We start from the raw sequence: 18,168 nt of genomic DNA, 5'->3' as shown, positions 1-18,168 counted from the left end.
AAACCACTGGCATGCAATGGGAGAGTCTGGGAGAGAAGAAATGTAAATGATGTATTTTTTATAACATCTATGTTACCATTCATATCCAAGACTCCATTTTCCACATTGTGGTAAAAACTAGAAAAAAATGACTACATTTCATAAGAAGGATAAAGATAGAAATTCACTGTTGACTGGGAAGCTAATCTAGGGAGGCACAGATTGGATTCTGAAGGTCCTTTCTCTGCTTCTTACATGACCAGAGGGAGGTTGGCTGGTGGGAACACTGAACACATCCCTGTAGGGTGTTCCTTGAGGTTACATGAGGCCCTTTGGTGGAGGACCATATGCCACAGGGTCCCAGTGACTACAGGGTCTCCAAAGAGCTGATTGGCTGGGCATGATTACACATATCCACCTGCTAAATCATAGCTCCAAATGCAACATCCAGCACTCAGAGGCCACATGTGGACTTCTAGGTCATCATGATCACGCATAGTATCTACCCTTGTTTAGAGGGTGGTGGGGGGATCAAGGGAAAAAAACACCCTAGTCAAACTGAAAATGATTTTCATTGTCAAGACAATGACAATGCATTTGGATATAACTGAGGAGAAAACAAAACGCAAAGCATACCTTCTTTATCCAGCCATTTTGATTAAAAAACAGCTAGAAGACAAAGAGCTTACTCCAAATCATACCCGAATTAAAAGGGAGTGCCAACTTGGTCCAAACTGAATTCAGCTTTGTGAATGTCATTGTGAAGTCTAATATTTGTGTGTAAATAAAATCACATGGTTACTGTTAGCTCCTCCCTCCTCTGGAATTCCAGTGCTGTTACCTCCTAAACAAAGAATAATGTACACGCTAGAGGTAGGATGTCTTAGAGACTATCTGCTCCTTCAACACAATTCCTATATTGAAGCCCCAACCACCAGCGTGGCAGTATCTGGAGAGGGTGCCTCTAAGGATGTAATTAAAAATAAATAATATCATATGGGTAGGGCCCTGATTGGATAGGATTAGTGTCCTTACACGAAGAGATGTCAGAGAGCCCTCTCTCTTTCTCTTTCTCTCCCTGTGTGAACCGAGGAAAGGCTATGTCAGCAGACAGCGAGAAGGTGGCCACCTTAAGCCAGGAAGAGAGCTCTCACTGGGAACTGGGTAAGTGGGAACATTGACCTTGAACTCCCCAGCATCCAGAACTGTGAGAAATATATTTCTATTATTTAGGCCACCCAGTCTGCTTCATTTTGTTATAGCAGCCCTAGCAGACTAAGACACCATTCCTCTGCCTGTTCAGTTGTTTGATTCAATAACAGAAGCTTCTCATGAGCATCTCAAAATTGTTCTCCGTCCTCCTCGAATCAACAGGCAGGATCTGACAATTGTTTGAAATCAAGCAATGATATCCTTTGAGTAGTCAAAATAACTATCACAAATTTTGTATTTTCTATGTGCCAGGCACCCTTCCAGGCATGAATATATTTAATAATTACAACAATCCTATGAACTAGATGCTATTATTACACCATTATTTTATAGAAAAGGAAACTGAGGCGTAGTAGTGCTAACTCAAAATTACTCAAAACAGCAAGTGTTGAGTGAAGGATTCCAACCCATACAGTCTAGTTCCACAGTCTGTACTTTAACTACTCTAAGTTTAAGCAGTAGCTGGCATTTATTGCATCCTCCGTTTGAGCCTGACGCTAAACATTGTATGTCAATTCACTTATTTAAGTATCATATCCAAGAATTTCCATTTTCGATAGTGTGGTAAAAACTAGAAAAAAATGACTACATTTCTTTTTTGTTTGTTTTTGTTTTGAGACGGAGTCTCATTCTGTCGCCCAGGCTGGAGTGAAGTGGCGCCATCTCCGCTCACTGCAACCTCCGCCTCCTGGGTTCATGCCATTCTCCTGCCTCAGCCTCCTGAGTACCTGGGACTACAGGCGCCCACCACCATGCTCAGCTAATTTTTGTATTTTTAGTAGAGACGGAGTTTCACCGTGTTAGCCAGGATGGTCTCGATCTCCTGACCTCGTGATCCACCCACCTCGGCCTCCCAAAGTGCTGGGATTACAGGCGTGAGCCACCGTGCCCAGCCGAGAAAATGACTACATTTCATAAGAAGGATAAAGACAGAAATTCACTGTTGATTGGGAACCTAGTCTAGGGAGGCACAGATTGGATTCTCAAGGTCGTTTCTTTGCTTCTTACACAACCACAGGGAGGTTGGCTGGCGGGAACACTGAACACATCCTTGTAGGGGATATCAACTCTATGAAATAGGTACTATTATTACAATCCTATTTTGCATAAGAGAAAAGTGGAAGCACAGAGAGTGGAATAATGTGCTTAAGGTTATCTAAGGTGATCTCTTTTACAAATGGACTACTTGGGAAGCCAGCCAGGCACTGTTGCTTCGAAGCCTGCCCTCTTCAGTAGAAGGCATTTTCATGTTCAAAGACAAGCACTGGGCCTATTTTATTTCTGCTTCTACTTTGAACCTCAAGCAAAGTGCTTTCAACATTGAAAAAATCAATAATGTGTCGAATGCCTCACTTTCAAAAGATAAAGTACACAAATCATTTCCATAGATGTGAATTTGGTGGGTGATCAAGGCGACACTCCAATTAATGGGAAGAAGATGGATTATTTGATTCATGTTTTCTGGGACAAATGGCTAGCCACTTATATGGAGAGGAAATATAGGTGAATTTTTTTGATCTTTGGGTCCCCATGGATTCTAAGCATGACAACAAAGCCAAAAATAATATAAAAAATTTAAAATTCTGTATAGCAAAACCTACCATGAGTAATGTTAATAGCCTGACTCACTAGTGGAAAAATTAGCAACAGCTTTGATTCTTATATATAAGATTACCTTTTCCTAATAGACTCAGAGCACTTACAAACCAATAAGGAAAAACAAATGAGCAAAGGGCAGAGGGTATAATCGAGTAGTTTTATAAAACAAGAGCCAAAATTGCCAACATTTTGGCTATAAATGAGCAATATTTAAAAGCACATTCTGGTTATAAATATGCATTTTTAAAAGCACATTTAGGCCAGGCACGATGGCTTATGCCTTTAATTCCACAATTTGGGAGGCCAAAGCAGGTGGATCACCTGAGGTCAGGAGTTCGAGACCAGCCTGACCAACATGGCGAAACCCTGTCTCTACTAAAAATACAAAAATTATCCAGGTGTGGTGGTATGCACCTGCAATCCCAGCTACTTGGGAGGCAGAAGGAGGAGAATCGCTTGCACCCAGAGGCGGAGGTTGCAGTGAGCCAAGATCACGCCAATGCACTCCAGTCTGAATGACAGAGTGAGACTCCATCTCACAAAAAGGCACATTTAAAGAATGGAAATTATAAAAATAAGCTATCATTTTAACTGATTGACAAAGGGTAGAAAACCAGGTGCTCATGATGTAAACATAAGTGGGTCCAATCTCTCCAGAGACTGGTCTGTCAATTTCCTCCGTATCCTGAGACTTTTCTATCTAATAGATGACTGATTTCTGATTTCTGTTCAGGGTCCAGCCCATTCTGGCTAAATGAAACAAGGGGAACTGGCAGGGAACTTATGGCAAACTTTGTCCTTATGATCCAAAGAGATGCATAGGAGGAAATACCCCTCTTCTTCCCATGGGTGTTGCCACGTGGTACCTGGAACTGTCATACCACTAAATGATCATGAAGCCCAAGTCAGTATGTTGAAGATACCACATGAGCCACAGGAGAAAAGACCTTATGTTTGGTGACATTATTGAGTTGCTGACTCAGGACTACAATGCCCCAACTTCCAAAATCTCGTTATGTGACAGTCAATTCCTTACTTACAACATTTCCTTAACTGGATCTCTTGTTCCTTGCAGCTAAAGGAATTCTGACAAAACAAATCAAAACTCAAAATGCACATACCCTTTGAACACAAAATGTAATTTCTAGAGCTTTGACTCAAGGAAATATTTCAGACAAGTCAACAGAGGTATATATAACATGCTATTTATAGTACTGAAAAACTAGAAAGCCACGTAAATGCCCTTCAAAAAGAAATTGGTTAAATACGTGGTTAAGTATTTCACTTTTACATGGCCAATAAGATGTGATATGGATTAATATTTACAGACAAAAATATTTATTTGAGATCTATTGTTCAGGGGGGAAAAGAAGATTACAAAAGGGCACATACAAGTGGGATTACATTTATGTAAAATTATGTTTATGTGATTACAGAGCTGCATGGAAGGACGTTTGCCAAGCTGGGAGTGGGGTGGAATTGATCAGCCATGGATGTGTAGAAAGAAAACTCCCAGAGATAAACATGGGCGGGGCTTGTGCGGCCAATGCTGAAGGGAAAGAAAGTCTTAGCCATTGAACTTCAAGCATTTTTATACTAATGGGGAGACTGACTCTAAGAAGGCAATAAAAATAAGGCATTGTAACCAATGAGCTTCAAGTATTTCTGGTCTTATTGGCAAGACCATCTCTTGTAAGACGGTGCATCCATCTAAGTAGGTGTCATTTGTTTTCGTTTGGATGCTTTCCACTGTAAGTTACAGAATTCCCAACTTTCAACAGTGAGGGAATTCTTGTCTCACATAACTGAAGTCATGAGTCAGAGCAGACTTCAGGCGTGATTGATTCAGGTGCCACTGATTCATCAAAGACCCAGTCCTGGCCAGGCACAGTGGCTCACGCGTGTAATTCCAGCACTTTGGGAGGTTGCAGTGAGATAGTGCCATTGCACTCCAGCAAAAGGGGAAGATACATGGATGGTGGGTGAGCAACCTACAGTGTCCATTAATCCACACCAGTTGTCATTTTATTCCTCCAGCTCTCGTGTTTTAAATCCCAGTGGTTTTGCCTATAGAGACAAAATGTGCTGCTCCTATAGACGTTGAATGTTTCCTGTATCATTGACAGTGCTTCTCATGATAACTCCAATTACACAACTTAGTTATGACTTATGAAACACTTAATATGGTCCAGACATGATTTTAAGAGCTTTACACTTAAGAAGCAGAGAATGTATTTTGCAGACATGACTATTTCCATTTCAAGGAATAAATCTGCTTTTTTTTTCTTTTTAAGATTAACAGCATGTTGGTGCCAGCTCAGACTCCCAGAAGTTAAGGTTAGTGTGTGTTTGGTTCCAGCTTGAATGACTCCCAGATGTTGATGAGAGTCAGTCTCTGACTCTTCAAAAGAGGCAAGATTCAGATTCTTCCTCTAGCTTCAGCCCTGATTTGGCTCATCGAAATGAGCCAGACATTGCTGTGCCATTTACATTTATTATGTTATTGTTCTCTTGACAACACTAAGATGAATTTTATTATCTCTGAAAATTTTATAGAAAATTGAGGTTCAGAGAGTTCAAGGAACATAGCCCAAATTAAAGAGGTGGAAAGTGTGATGAAAACCAGAGGTCTTACCATTGTTTTACCTTTTCTCATTAAAAAAAAAAAAAAAATTACGTCATATACTCGAATTGTACAATCTTAGACACACTCCCTGTAATTCTGTTGAAACCCACTAGGGTTTAACTGGATGTTGGGCACACAGTTATCTCTTAATAACTATCTGGCCATTATCCAATCAAGGAAGGATAGACAGAGGATCACCGTTTTAAACCACACAATCTTGTATGTGGATTTAGCTAACTCCCATCTGCTATGCATTCTAAACTCCTTAAGGTTTCCATCTGCCTCAGTCAGAAAGATACCACAGTCAAAACATGAGAATTAACTCTACTTGTTATATATGTGTCACTAAAAAACCGCCCCGGGATTTTTCAGTGCACTAAAAATTAAGAATCTGAAAATAGAAATTTTACAGCTTCCCTGAGACTTCTGAGCCCCACTGAATGGTTCAAAAGCTTAAGAGCAGCATCATATCAACCAGGGATTTGAAAAATCAAGTCACGTTCTTCCCGCTCCTTAAGTCAATACCAAGGGTAAAGATTTTGCAATCAGAAGCTCACTAGCAATTTTGCTGGGAAGTGCTCACCAACGGAATTCCACTTAATTCCTCCCCAGCTGGGTGAGAGCTACAGCCCAACAGTGGCCAAGTGTGTTGCCCTTGCAAAATATGACTCAGAAGCGTTCAAAGAACTGAGATATTGAGGTCCCGAAAATAGGCTATTTTTATATTGATGTTTTCCGTAACTACAGCCTTGCTGAATGCATGTGTTCCCAGTTCCACTTTTCCTTCTGTAGTGCTTTTAAATTACATGTCGTTAAGGCCATTTCCAGTAGTCTCAGAAATATTTCTCCTTGTAAAACAGTGCCCTGTGAAAACCACCATCAAATTCTTCCACTCCACATTGCCGTGGCCACCTGAGGGGAAGGCCTCGGGAAAGAATAAATGCTTATTCTTGGGAAATTCTGATTTCTTCTGCGTGAACTTTTCCAGGCTCTTTGGTGATTCTCATTACTGTGGTCCTCCTGGTGAACTTCAGCAATTAGTGTATTTTGCTTATCTTTTATTTATTTATTTTGAGACAGAGTCTTGTTCTGTTGCCCAGGCTGGAGTACAGTGATGCGATCTCTACTCACTGCAACCTCCGCCTCCCGGGTTCAAGCGATTCTCCTGCCTCAGCCTCCTGAGTACCTGGGACTACAGGTGCTCACCATCATGCCCAGCTAATTTTTGTATTTTTAGTAGAGACACGGTTTCACCATGTTGGCCAGGATGGTCTCGATCTCTTGACCTCAGGTAATCCACCTGCCTCGACCTCCCAAAGTGCTGGGAGTAAAGGCATGAGCCACTGTGCCCAGCCTTCTCTGCTTATTTTTAACAGTGAAGCAATGGATCATTCATTGAAATGGCAGCAGAGGCAATATTAGAATGCAAAACTGCAGTGGTAATAGTATATTAGAGTGTTGCTGCCACACATTTATTGACTACCATACTGTTTTTAAGCATTTCCATGTATACTGTCGAATTTGAGTGGCAGGAAGTGCTAAATCCATGTTGTGGGCTCTTGGGGCCCTTCTTCACACCCACATTGACGATCATTGTATCGGCAACAGGAGGAAACAGATAGAGAATAGCCTCGCCTATTCACTGGGATTTTTTTTTTTTTTTTTTTTTAGAGACGATCTCTCTCTGTCACCCAGGCTGGAGGACAGTACATGATCTCAGCTCACTGCAACCTCTGCCTCCTGGGTTGAAGGAATTCTCGTGCCTCAGCCTCCCAAGTAGCTGGGACTACAGGCATTCACCACCATACCTGGATAATTTTTTGTATTTTTAGTAGAGACAGGGTTTCACCATGTTCACCAGGCTGGTTTCAAACTCCTGAACTCAGGTGATCTGCCCGCCTTGGCCTCCCAAAGTGCTGGGCTTACATGTGTGAGTCACCGTACCCGGCCCTAATTCAGTGGAACTTTGTCTTTCTAGTTCTCCTTTGAGGTAGCATCCAGGTGGTGGTCACAATGAAGCCTCCTCCAATTCCCCACTGAAATACCTAAGACCCAGAAATCACTCACTCAATCCCTGAAAACTTGGGTAAAATCTCACTCAAGCACCCAAAACTAAAATATCAAGAAACAGAGTTTAGAGAAATGTCCCCTATCAGAAGGGCTGATGAAACTAAAATTAAATAAACAGTGGCCCAATCATGCTTAATTTTATAAAACAAAGAAGCCCCACTCTCATGAAATAAGACAGGAACACACTTTGTTCCTCTTCTGTGTGTCCCTGGCTCAGTGATTCAGGGTCTGGATACACCAGGAATAAACCCGGAAAGGGAGTCACAGCATTCTTCTCTGCATGTACCAGGTTGGAGATGCCCAGGGTCCTAGTCCCCTGTTATCCTTGCTGACATCATTCCACTGCCATCAGCATACTACAACTTCCAGAAAACAACATATGAGGTAGTATGAACTGGGGGTATGTATTTGTGTGTGTGTGTGTGTGTGTGTCGGTGGGGGGAGTGGGATGATGATAGAGAATGGTGGTAGCTCAGTGCCTGCAGTATATCCTTTGGACACGAAATATAATAGCAGCACATACGAGGGAACAAATATTCAGAAACACTTCATTGATTTAGAGTTGCAGAAACCTGCGCACCTGAGGAGGAGAAGATCCACCTTAGTATAATAGAGCTGCACCAGGAGTTGGCCAGAAGCTATTTACTGTAGCCTGCTGCCAAGCCAAAGTCACATACCTCCTCTGACAACTTCCTCTTTGTGGGGGAGGTCCCTGCCTATCCACACAGGGAAGGGATGGGTATGGATCTGTTTCCTCAGTCCAGTGCCTTAAGATCAGGAACCTGGCTGACTGTAGCTTAGGTAGACATTTCATATTTGTTGAAGAAACAAGAAAATGCTTTGAGTCTGGATAGACAGAATGAGTAGGGAAGATAGAGTGTGAAGTTGTATGTGTGTGTGTGTGTGTGTATGTGTGTGTGTGCTGGAAGTGGGAAGATAACTGTATAAAGTACACACAGAAGAACAAGAAAAGGGAACATATAGCATCCAAAGAATTCAGACCTGGAGCCTATATGCCTGAGTGCTGCGCACTGAATTCATGGCGGAAAGGCTCCCAAAGGACTAAGAAGGTCAAAGCAGATTGAAAAGGGATGCAGAATTGACAATGGCAATAAAAGTCATGAAACTTTATGTAGCAAATAACCTAGCATAAAAATATGCAAAGCAAAACGTATCAAAAAAGAGAAAGAGAAATTGAGAGGACCATGATCATTATTGTTATGAGAGACTTAAATGTACTCATTTCCGTTCCGACTGATGGAATAGACAAAACTCAATCATAATGTGGAAAAATGTTAACTACCATGAGGTGTTATCAGTAGATGTACATTTAACTTTCTATCCTTCAGGAAATAAACTCCTTCATGAGAGCTCATACACAAACTTGTAATGCAATAAGTCAAATGGAAACTTTTAGTATGTCTCGGCTGGGTGCAGTGGCTCACACCTGTAATCCCAACACTTTGGGAGGCCAAGGTGGGTGGATCACGAGGTCAGGAATTTGAGGCCAGCCTGGCTAACATGGTGAAATCCCATCTCTAGTAAAAATATAAAAATTAGCTGGGCGTGGTGGCCGGTGCCTGTAATCCAAGCTACTTGGGAAGCTGAGGCAGGAAAATCACTTGAACCCAGGAGGCAGGGGTAGCAGTAAGCCTAGACCATGCCATTGCACTCCAGCCTAGGTGACAGAGAGAGACTCCCCCTCAAAAAAAAATTAGTACGTCTCTCATTGATATTAATAACAAGTATTTAGACAATAATAATCAGTATAGAGGGCAATAGGAAAGATTTACTAGCAACGACACTTAAAGAAAAAGAAAGCTAAACATAGAACAATCAGTCAGCTTTATTTATGACAGCAGAACTAGGAAATAATGCCAATATATCAGGTCCCTTGCCCACTGCCTTATTAATAACACTGTCATGAGGCCAGGCACAGTGACTCACGCCTATAATCCCAGCACTTTGGGAGGCTGAGGTGGGTGGATCACGAGGTCAGGAGTTCGAGACCAGCCTGGCCAATATGGTGAATCTCCGTCTCTACTAAAACTACAAAAATCAGCCGAGCATGGTGGTGCACACCTGTAGTCCCAGCAACTCAGGAGGCTGAGGCAGAAGAATTGCTTGAACCCAGGAGTTGGAGGTTGCAGTGAGCAGAGATCGTGCCACTGCTCTCCAGCCTGGGTGACAGAGCGAGACTCTGTCTCAAAAAACAAACAAACAAACAAACAAAAACACTGTCATGAACACACAACCAAATGTATATACACAAACAGAGTCATTTCAGTAGCAGTAGTAGTAGTAGAAGTACCAGGGCTATTTCTAGGCATCAAAAATAACTAGCATAGGAAGACAACTAGCACTGGATAAGTCTTCTTCCACTGCAAATAGCTTCTCCATCAAAATGTCATTCTATCTGAAATTCCACCATTAGAAGTGTATTTTATTAATTAATCAATGTGCTTCCTTGGATCATCTTTCAAAGTATAAAAATGCCCGAGAGCAGTAACATCTTCAGTCACTAACACCTTAGCAGGAATTATGGGTTATGCTATGAAGTCAATCTTTTCCAGGTTCAGGGCCAGGCTGGGGGCACAGGGGTTGGGGGCAGAGGCTCAGCTGGAATCAGTAGTTGGAAACAGGCATCATCTCTTTCAGCGTCTCTGGATTGTGACTGTATCACGTATCTGAACAGAGTGTTCAGGAGAGTGAAATGGCTATGCCTAAGAACTGCTAACACATATCAGATTCCCAATATGTATTTGCTTTCCTGTGAATTTCATGTTTTATAATCTAAGTGTAATGTAGAAAGATTCTAGTTCAATAAAACTTTGATTACTTTTAAACTAGTAAATCTTTATATTGCTGTATTTTGTTCATTACATTTGTATTTAAACCTAACTTTGGACTATATTGAGTAGCTGTACTTGGAGTTCTTAGCTTTGGTGTCTGAAAAAGGTTATGGGGATTGGGAGGAAACTTCTCCTTTCCTCAGTGAAATTAATTAAATTCTACAGAAACAAACTTTACATTTGACATCACTTACATGTGTGTGAGTTCAAAGTTCCCACACATATATCATCATAGACTGCTGTGCAGGAGCCGAGCTCAAGATATTCACATATTAGGACACTTATAATATTAGGTTTAACTGAAGTAGTTTCCTGTTTGTTTGTTTGTTTTCCACTTAGGCTAAGTGAGATGAAGGAAGAAAGCTGTCTTATTTAGTGAGTTCATATTGTCTCTCTCTCTCTCTCTCTCTCTCTCTCTCTCTCTCTCTCTCTGTCTGTCTCTCTCTGTCTCTCTCCCTCTATCCTCCTCTTCCCCTCTCCCTCTCCCTCTCCCTCTCCCTCTCCCTCTCTTTCTCTCTCTTAAATATGTCTCGAATGATTTGTGGGTATATTATTCTCTCATGTTAAAGTGCCTGGTTTTTGTTTTCTTTCCTCAGTGGCTGTCTATTTCCAATATCTCCACCCCTACCCCCAATCCCAGCTTTTGCCCCGAGGGTAGGAAGAGGATAGATTTGGTGATTTACTTTTCTGTAGTGTTAGGGAAATATCATTGCTTTCTGTGTTATATTCTCAGGGTGTTAAGTAGTTGGGCTAAGTCAATGTTGGACTTGTGACTTGGGTCACGTAAATTTTATTTCTTGGTCTGCCACTAATTCGTATGCTGATAGACTATAAGTTATTGAACTGCCATACCTCAATATACATAGCTATAAAAAATGACTGAGTAGCCATGGAATGTTTCATTCAGATGACCAGTCTCTGTCAACACAATGGGTCCTCCGCAGCATAGGTGCTTGCCTTAGAGATGGACTCCTTGGATTTCTTTATGGAAGCTTGTGTACATGTGCATATTTGGGGGTCGGGGAGAGGGTTCATAAGTTTGATCAGAGTTTACTGTGAGCTGTGTGCCTTGGAGCCTCAAAAATAGCTGTTCCCAAACACTGCTCTGGGGAGCCATTCAGAATTTTTCATTGATCTATGACAGCATGCAAAAAATACTGTAACAATTTAAGGGGATTTCCACAAAGCTAAATTTATTAAGTTTTAAAATTATTTAAAATGTATTAAGATTTTATTTAAAATATACATTTTCTGATTTTTTTGGTGGTTAAATTTACTGTTATACGATACTGTCAATGTAGGTTAGTTCTCCCTGCCCCTGCCCCAGTGGGGCTTCCCTTAGCAAAATTTAAAAGTTAGTTTCAAAAAGCTTTTTAATATTTGCGTGGCCCATGGAACCAAATATTTGGGAATTACAGCTTTTATAGAGAATTCTCCTGGCCCTTTATTTGCCTTTCTAACTTTTGCTGTCTGTCTTTGGCTATTTCAAGATTAATATTAACGAAGTATCATTCAGCTGCCTGTGGGGCCAATCCGTCCAGCACAAATCAATTGCCATTGGCCTTAAAGAACAAGTAGATCTTCACCTGGATGCTCTTGAAGGGACAGCTTACATGGCACCTTGCTGCATGTAGACTTTCTCTTCCCTCAAATCACACATTTAGCAGAGCTACTCGGTGTCTGTCTCTCTGTCCCCACACTGCCACATTGCCCCAGCATCCTCTGCATCTCCCTGAGTTCTATGACATGCCCATCCCTTGCAAGCCTCCTCATTTGGGCCCTTCCACCCTGCACGGACCCTGTGAGGTGTAATCCAGCACCTTCTCTATCCACACTTCCTCCTCTCAGCAGTCTTCCTAGGATTTTGGGAGATAAACTCTTGCAAATTGTAATGGAATTTACAGCTCCGATAAGTGACACTCCAAAACGACAACTCTCAACTATAGTCCTCATCCTTCATCTTCATGTGTCTCCCTCCCCTCCCAATATCTTTCACTATCAATATTTTGTTATCAGTTTAGAAAGTCAGCCCACTGGAAAATAATTGAATGGAGGTAAAATGACCAAGGAAGGTAAGTAGTAAAGAGATGGGGAATTAGAAGAGCTGGCAGAAGAAGGGACATGATGATGGAATGAACACCTTCTGCTTTGGACCCCTCATTCACCTTAGGGCTCTGAAAGCTTCTTTGGTCTGTTATCTATGTTGTAGTACTAGTCTTTGTTATACTGTGGTTCGTTTGTTTATTTAACATCTTTCTATTAAGTGCCGATTTGTGCTAGACATCATGCTAGGCACTGGGATTATGACAGTGAACAAATGCAGACATGGTTACTGCAAACACTTTTCATACTGACCCTGAATCATCAGGATTGGGGAGAAAGGTCCCTGACTTGTTTTTGACAGATTCAATGCTAAAGGAAGTTTCCTTAGCCTGTTAAAAGAAGATTCAAAGATTTCAGGACACAATTGATGCATCCAATCAAAGGGAACAAACGAATTGCAAGACAAAATTCATGCCAGTGAATCTTCAGTAACTATTCTCTGGAAAAAGGCTTAGACAGAGATCACTGATGTACCAAGGCAAATGCCCCTTACCAGGGAAACAGCCTGGATCCCTGGACACATGAGTCCTTCTTACTTTCTTGATTTGCCTTTCTGATGCCTATGTGGCTGTTCCATGCATGAAGACTTTTAGATCTCAGAAGCCAGTAAAGAGTGAATAAGATTCCAAGGCTAACTAAGTCCGCCCTGAAACTACATGCCACATTCAGAAAGGACACTAATTCTCTAAGAGACCAAGATTAAATCAGGCTGGCATCTTGGATCTGCTGGGGAGGAAGTCTGTTTAATGCAATTGACCTCTAAACAGAGTTCATATTAACAGTGACCACTGTGTACATCCTGCTTTTTTAGCTGAAAGATAAACTGTATGCCCATGTTATAGAGACACATGAGAAAACATTGGTTTAGGATGAATTACATTTAAAAATTGAAATGGAAAGACCTTCTTTGTAAATGACCCGGTAATTTTCTATCATCTGAAAACATTTTATATAAAGAAACAATTTAGGAAGAAAAAAAGACCTACTTTAGATTAGAAAATATTTTAAATTAGGAGAGAAAGAGGTGGAGAGAGCATGGAAAAAGAAGTTAACATACAGATTAGTACTGTCTTTAAACTCAGTTTTTAGGAGGTAAGTGGACTGGGCTTGGGTGTCCTTGGTGGCTTAGGATATGGATGCTAATGGGGCAGAGAGGACCAGTGGGATCTTCTCCAAGTAAGCGTTGTATGTAAAAGAATTAGACTTGATGGAACACTTGGTGAGGGTGGACTCTTAGGTGGATTCTTGGATGAGGTAGGAGCCCGTGACTGAGAGGGTGAAATAAGGAGGTGGTAGGAAGGGTTTCCTTCCCTGTGTTGCAAGCCTGCTTCTCTTGCTTCTCTTAATTTTGTGACTTTACCACAAAGCACAGAGGACTGTGACCAACATTTAATAAGCCTTCAATAAATGTTGATATTGATACCTAAAATTCCACCCATTAGACATTGATTTATATTAACAACTTCCTTCTTAAAGTAAAAATTCTCTTGGGAAGGTTCAAGTCAATTGACCATTCATTCTTTATGATGAATGTTTAATAAGACTGCTTTCTTCTGGATAGCTAGAGATTAGCTGAACAACGAGAGTTTTATGGCTAAATGGATACGAAGACACGAGGCAATTTAGGGTCACGGAGATGCTGAGCTGAGTTCAGGCACAAATGGGGCCTTGGGAAGTCAGAAGTTCTTACTTCTCTAGATAATATCCTCAAAAAGCCAAGTGAAGAAGATATTAAGAAGAATGAGCCAAAAATAACAACCATGATTATACCACTTTGGGTACAGAGTTGGATTCACATATCCTCCATCCTTCTGCTTTGTAAACATTATTTGGAAAACTAAAAGTTAAAAATATTATAAGATTAAAATTCTGTGAGTTGGAGTCAACTTGCCTTCCAAAGCCTAATGCTTTCTGAGCCTCAGTTGCGTTACCACAAGAAGCAAGCCACCAGATTTGCCATCCAGAACTGTGGTGCATGCTTTCATTTCCAGCAAGATGTAAAGCAGGCTTTTCACAACAGTTGAAGCTGCATCATAACCATCTCCACAAAGGACCATTTATCAGTTATTTTGGGAAAGGGGAGGGGTTTTTTAGAAGAGAGGAAACCATGCTAATAAGCTTTTTGTCTGCAATCATTTCCCACTGAGATTCCATATCAGTACATCTCCATTTGCTACATATTTAGCTTTAAAAGACAATGAGGTGAGATGGAGATATTTGAGTCATAAAAGCAATAAAACATGCTTCTGGAAAATAGCTTTTCTTCCAGTCCCCAGACCCGCACTTCCCAGACAAAAAGTTTGTTTCTTTAACAAAAGTCTTGGTCAAGTATAGCCAGGGATACTGATTATTAGAAAAATATATACATATGTTTATAATTCATATGAAGGGAAAGAAAGAGCCAAAAGAGGGGATAAAAAATAATAGCGTTAGAAAAGGGAAAAGAAACAAAACAAGACATACACTATGAGGACCCTTTGTAACCTGCACCCTTACCAGCTGCCCAGGCAACCCAGGGCACCTCCATCCCTTGGCTCAGAGGTTGGTGACAGGTGGTGTCTTTCATTCATATGACCTCCCTGGGGCTCTTAATGATTGGTGTATTTCTTATAGTCCTTGTAGTAGGCTGGGGGCAGCAGTGGGAGTGAGGGTGAGTTAGATGCTGACGTGTTGATGGAGTTGAAGGGAGGGCTACGAGTTGACTGATGGGATGAAGATGGAAGCCTCTTTGGTGGGAAGGGAGGGTGTTCCAGGTCATGAAGAATTAGATCCATTGAGTTGCTGCAAGAAATGTCCCATTCCTCGAGTTCCTAGGTGATTGACTTAATCTGCACATCAGTCTTTGTGTGGTTGGTTTTGTGGTTGTGTGGATGCATCTAGACACCAAGGACCCTGGATATACCCTCCCAAAGCAAAATAACACTGGGGGCTTGGGTCACTTATTACTTGGCTGGTGTCCATGATGGCAAAGATCTCAGTGATGATGGCTGATGTGATTGGCATTGTCTTTGCTTGCCCAAGGGCTGCTGTAGAAGAAGCAAACAGAGTGAGGGGAAGTCCAGGGGGATGAGTGTGTCGTGTTCATGGGTTTTTCACCACTGCCAGGATCCTGTTGTGACCCACTCGCTGGTCAAGATGAAATCCCTAATAACTTTGGTGTTAAAAGGCTGGAGGTTGCCCTGTATAAATTGGGTCACCAAAAGTTCCCTTTAAATTTTGCATAGGGCGGTGGCTCATGCCTGTAATCCCAGCACTTTGGAAGGCTGAGATGGGCGGATCACTTGACGGCAGGAGTTCAAGACCAGACTGGACAACACAGTGAAACTCTGGTTCTACTAAAATACAAAAATTAGCCAGGCGTGGTGGTGTGTGCCTGTAATCCCAGCTACTCGGGAGGCTGAGGGAAGATAATTGTTTGAACCCTGAATGTGGAGGTTGAAGTGAGCTGAGATCAGTGTCACTGCACTCCAGCCTGGATGACAGAGCGAGACTGTCTCAAAAAAGAAATTTTTTTTTTTTTTTTTTTTTTGCATATGTAGTACCATAGCACCAAGGAAGTGCTTAGGTGGTAAGTACAAAGGTGGCCAAGTTGAGTTCTCAGGGTGCAGAATGGGGTCTCCGTGGAGACGGCAAATGATGAAGCAGCAGATGGGGAAGGGGGATGTATGCTCCAAGGTTGTGCCCACTCTGCACAATCCAGGTTCCAAGCTCCAGGCCTCTACTTGTCCAGAGCTGAGGGTCAGATTCAGATGGTGCAAATGTTTAAGACCTGGGTCTTCAACAAGATGAATTTCATATTTCATAGCTGCAATGTTGGATATGCCCAGATGATAAAAGCAACAGCAATCAGAATCAACAGTTGAAATGACACAGCAGACACTGTGAATGCTGTGAACTGCTGTGCTGAGCAGCAGGATTCTTGTGTCCTGGCACAATGCCCATGGGGATTCATGCTTCCAGAGGGTCACGCCTCAGGAACACGTAGAAGGGCAAGCATCTCATCCGGCGGGGCACTGATGTAATCTGTACGCATGTTTGGCTGTAAAACTAGCTCCTCCCCCTTACCATTTTTGAGTCGCTGCCGGACTCAAATTCCACAGATTCTGGAAGGTGTCCAGGAACTCGTTGATTAAACTTATGGCTACACACAGCTGGAATGGAGACTCCACTGAGGAGACTCATATAGGATAGGAGGGAACTTTAAGAGGATAACCCTGGTAAGCCACAGTGGACTGAGTGATGGAAGGCTGTGTAAGAAAAGCTCTCTGACCTTGACTTCTAGGAATTTGCTCTTAGATGGTTTAATCTAGATACTACCAGACCTTGTAATACAGCAAATCCTGCAGGTGGGGAGAAGAGATTACCCAGAATTAGTTGATGGTCTATATTGTATAGAGCAGAGTCAAAGAAAGACGTCCTTATGAATTTAAAAAACAAGCAAACTATGGTAACTTGAACCAGTTTCCAGTGCTAACATAGCACTGCCAAGAAGAGATGCTGTAAGGTCACTGCTGGTCATTAGATACAGCTTATTTTAAGTTACAATCATATTTACATACAAACAATAAATGGTCTACATTGCCTTGAAAAATGGTTTTTCCCTCCAGTCATAAGCACTTTATGTCCTGATGAAATGCTGCTCATCTGATTATTTTACTATATTGAGAAGAGGAAAGGGGAGGATGTATTACCTTCTTAACACCTAATGGATCCAGACACATGTTAAATGCTTGACCTCCATAACCATGTTTAACCGTTAGAGCAACATGAAGTGTGTGTGGTTTATTATTTCTGTTTTCCAAATCAGGAGACCAAGGTCTATAGAGATTACATAGCCTTCCTGGGCACTAGGAACACGGACAAAACTGGAACCTGTGTCTATCTGCTTCTATCGTTGCTCCTTCCAACATATCAGGTTGCTTCTCAAAACCAACAGTGAAAAAGTATTCTTTAGCCTAACCTGAGCTGAAATGGCCTAGGTATGAATGAATAAAGTTTCACTGGCTGTGCATGATGCAGATTTCTTAAATATAGGCCAAATATAAGCATGTGTGTGTATAACTTCTATATTATGTGCATACTTTTATATCCATATGCTGTATAGTATATGTGTATCCATATAGTGTGTGTATATTTTATATTTATACACACACACATATATATGCACACACACACACACATATATAAACCATTAATCTAGGAATCAACAAACCACACTTGATGACATTTCTGCATTGTTACAAAGCCAGACAGAGAAGCTTCCCCCAGTTACAGGAAGAGATTGTGTGATTGTGTCTGTGCTTGCTTTTTGATAATGTCAGCATGTTGGACAGAACTTGGTCTAACTCTAATATTCATGGTAATATAGCATCTATTTTGAATCACAGGAGGATGGAACATTTACCAGAAGAACTTGACCTTAGTTGATGGCAACTCTGTTTTATTTCCACAGCTCACCTGGGCCTCTGAATAACCGGGCCTCATTACTACAAGGCTGGCTCACTATGCACCCTTTCACCTGTTCATTCACCCAGTGTGTGTCTAACCCAGCCATTCACAGCTGTGTCATGAAGACCTGTGCATGCATCCCCACCTGTCTTTCCCAGGTCACCCGTGAGCTTACCAAAGACTTGGGATTTTTTCAGCATGGCAAAAGATGAAAATGTGCTTGGGTTTACTTTGTCATTTCCAGAGCTGGGTTAAAGCCATCATGTAATGAAGCTAGAT

The sequence above is a fragment of the Rhinopithecus bieti genome, unplaced genomic scaffold (assembly GCF_001698545.2).
Source record: "Rhinopithecus bieti isolate Rb0 unplaced genomic scaffold, ASM169854v2 scaffold_1012, whole genome shotgun sequence".
NCBI classification, from domain to species: Eukaryota; Metazoa; Chordata; class Mammalia; order Primates; family Cercopithecidae; genus Rhinopithecus; species Rhinopithecus bieti.
Note: the sequence above shows the minus strand (reverse complement) of the source record.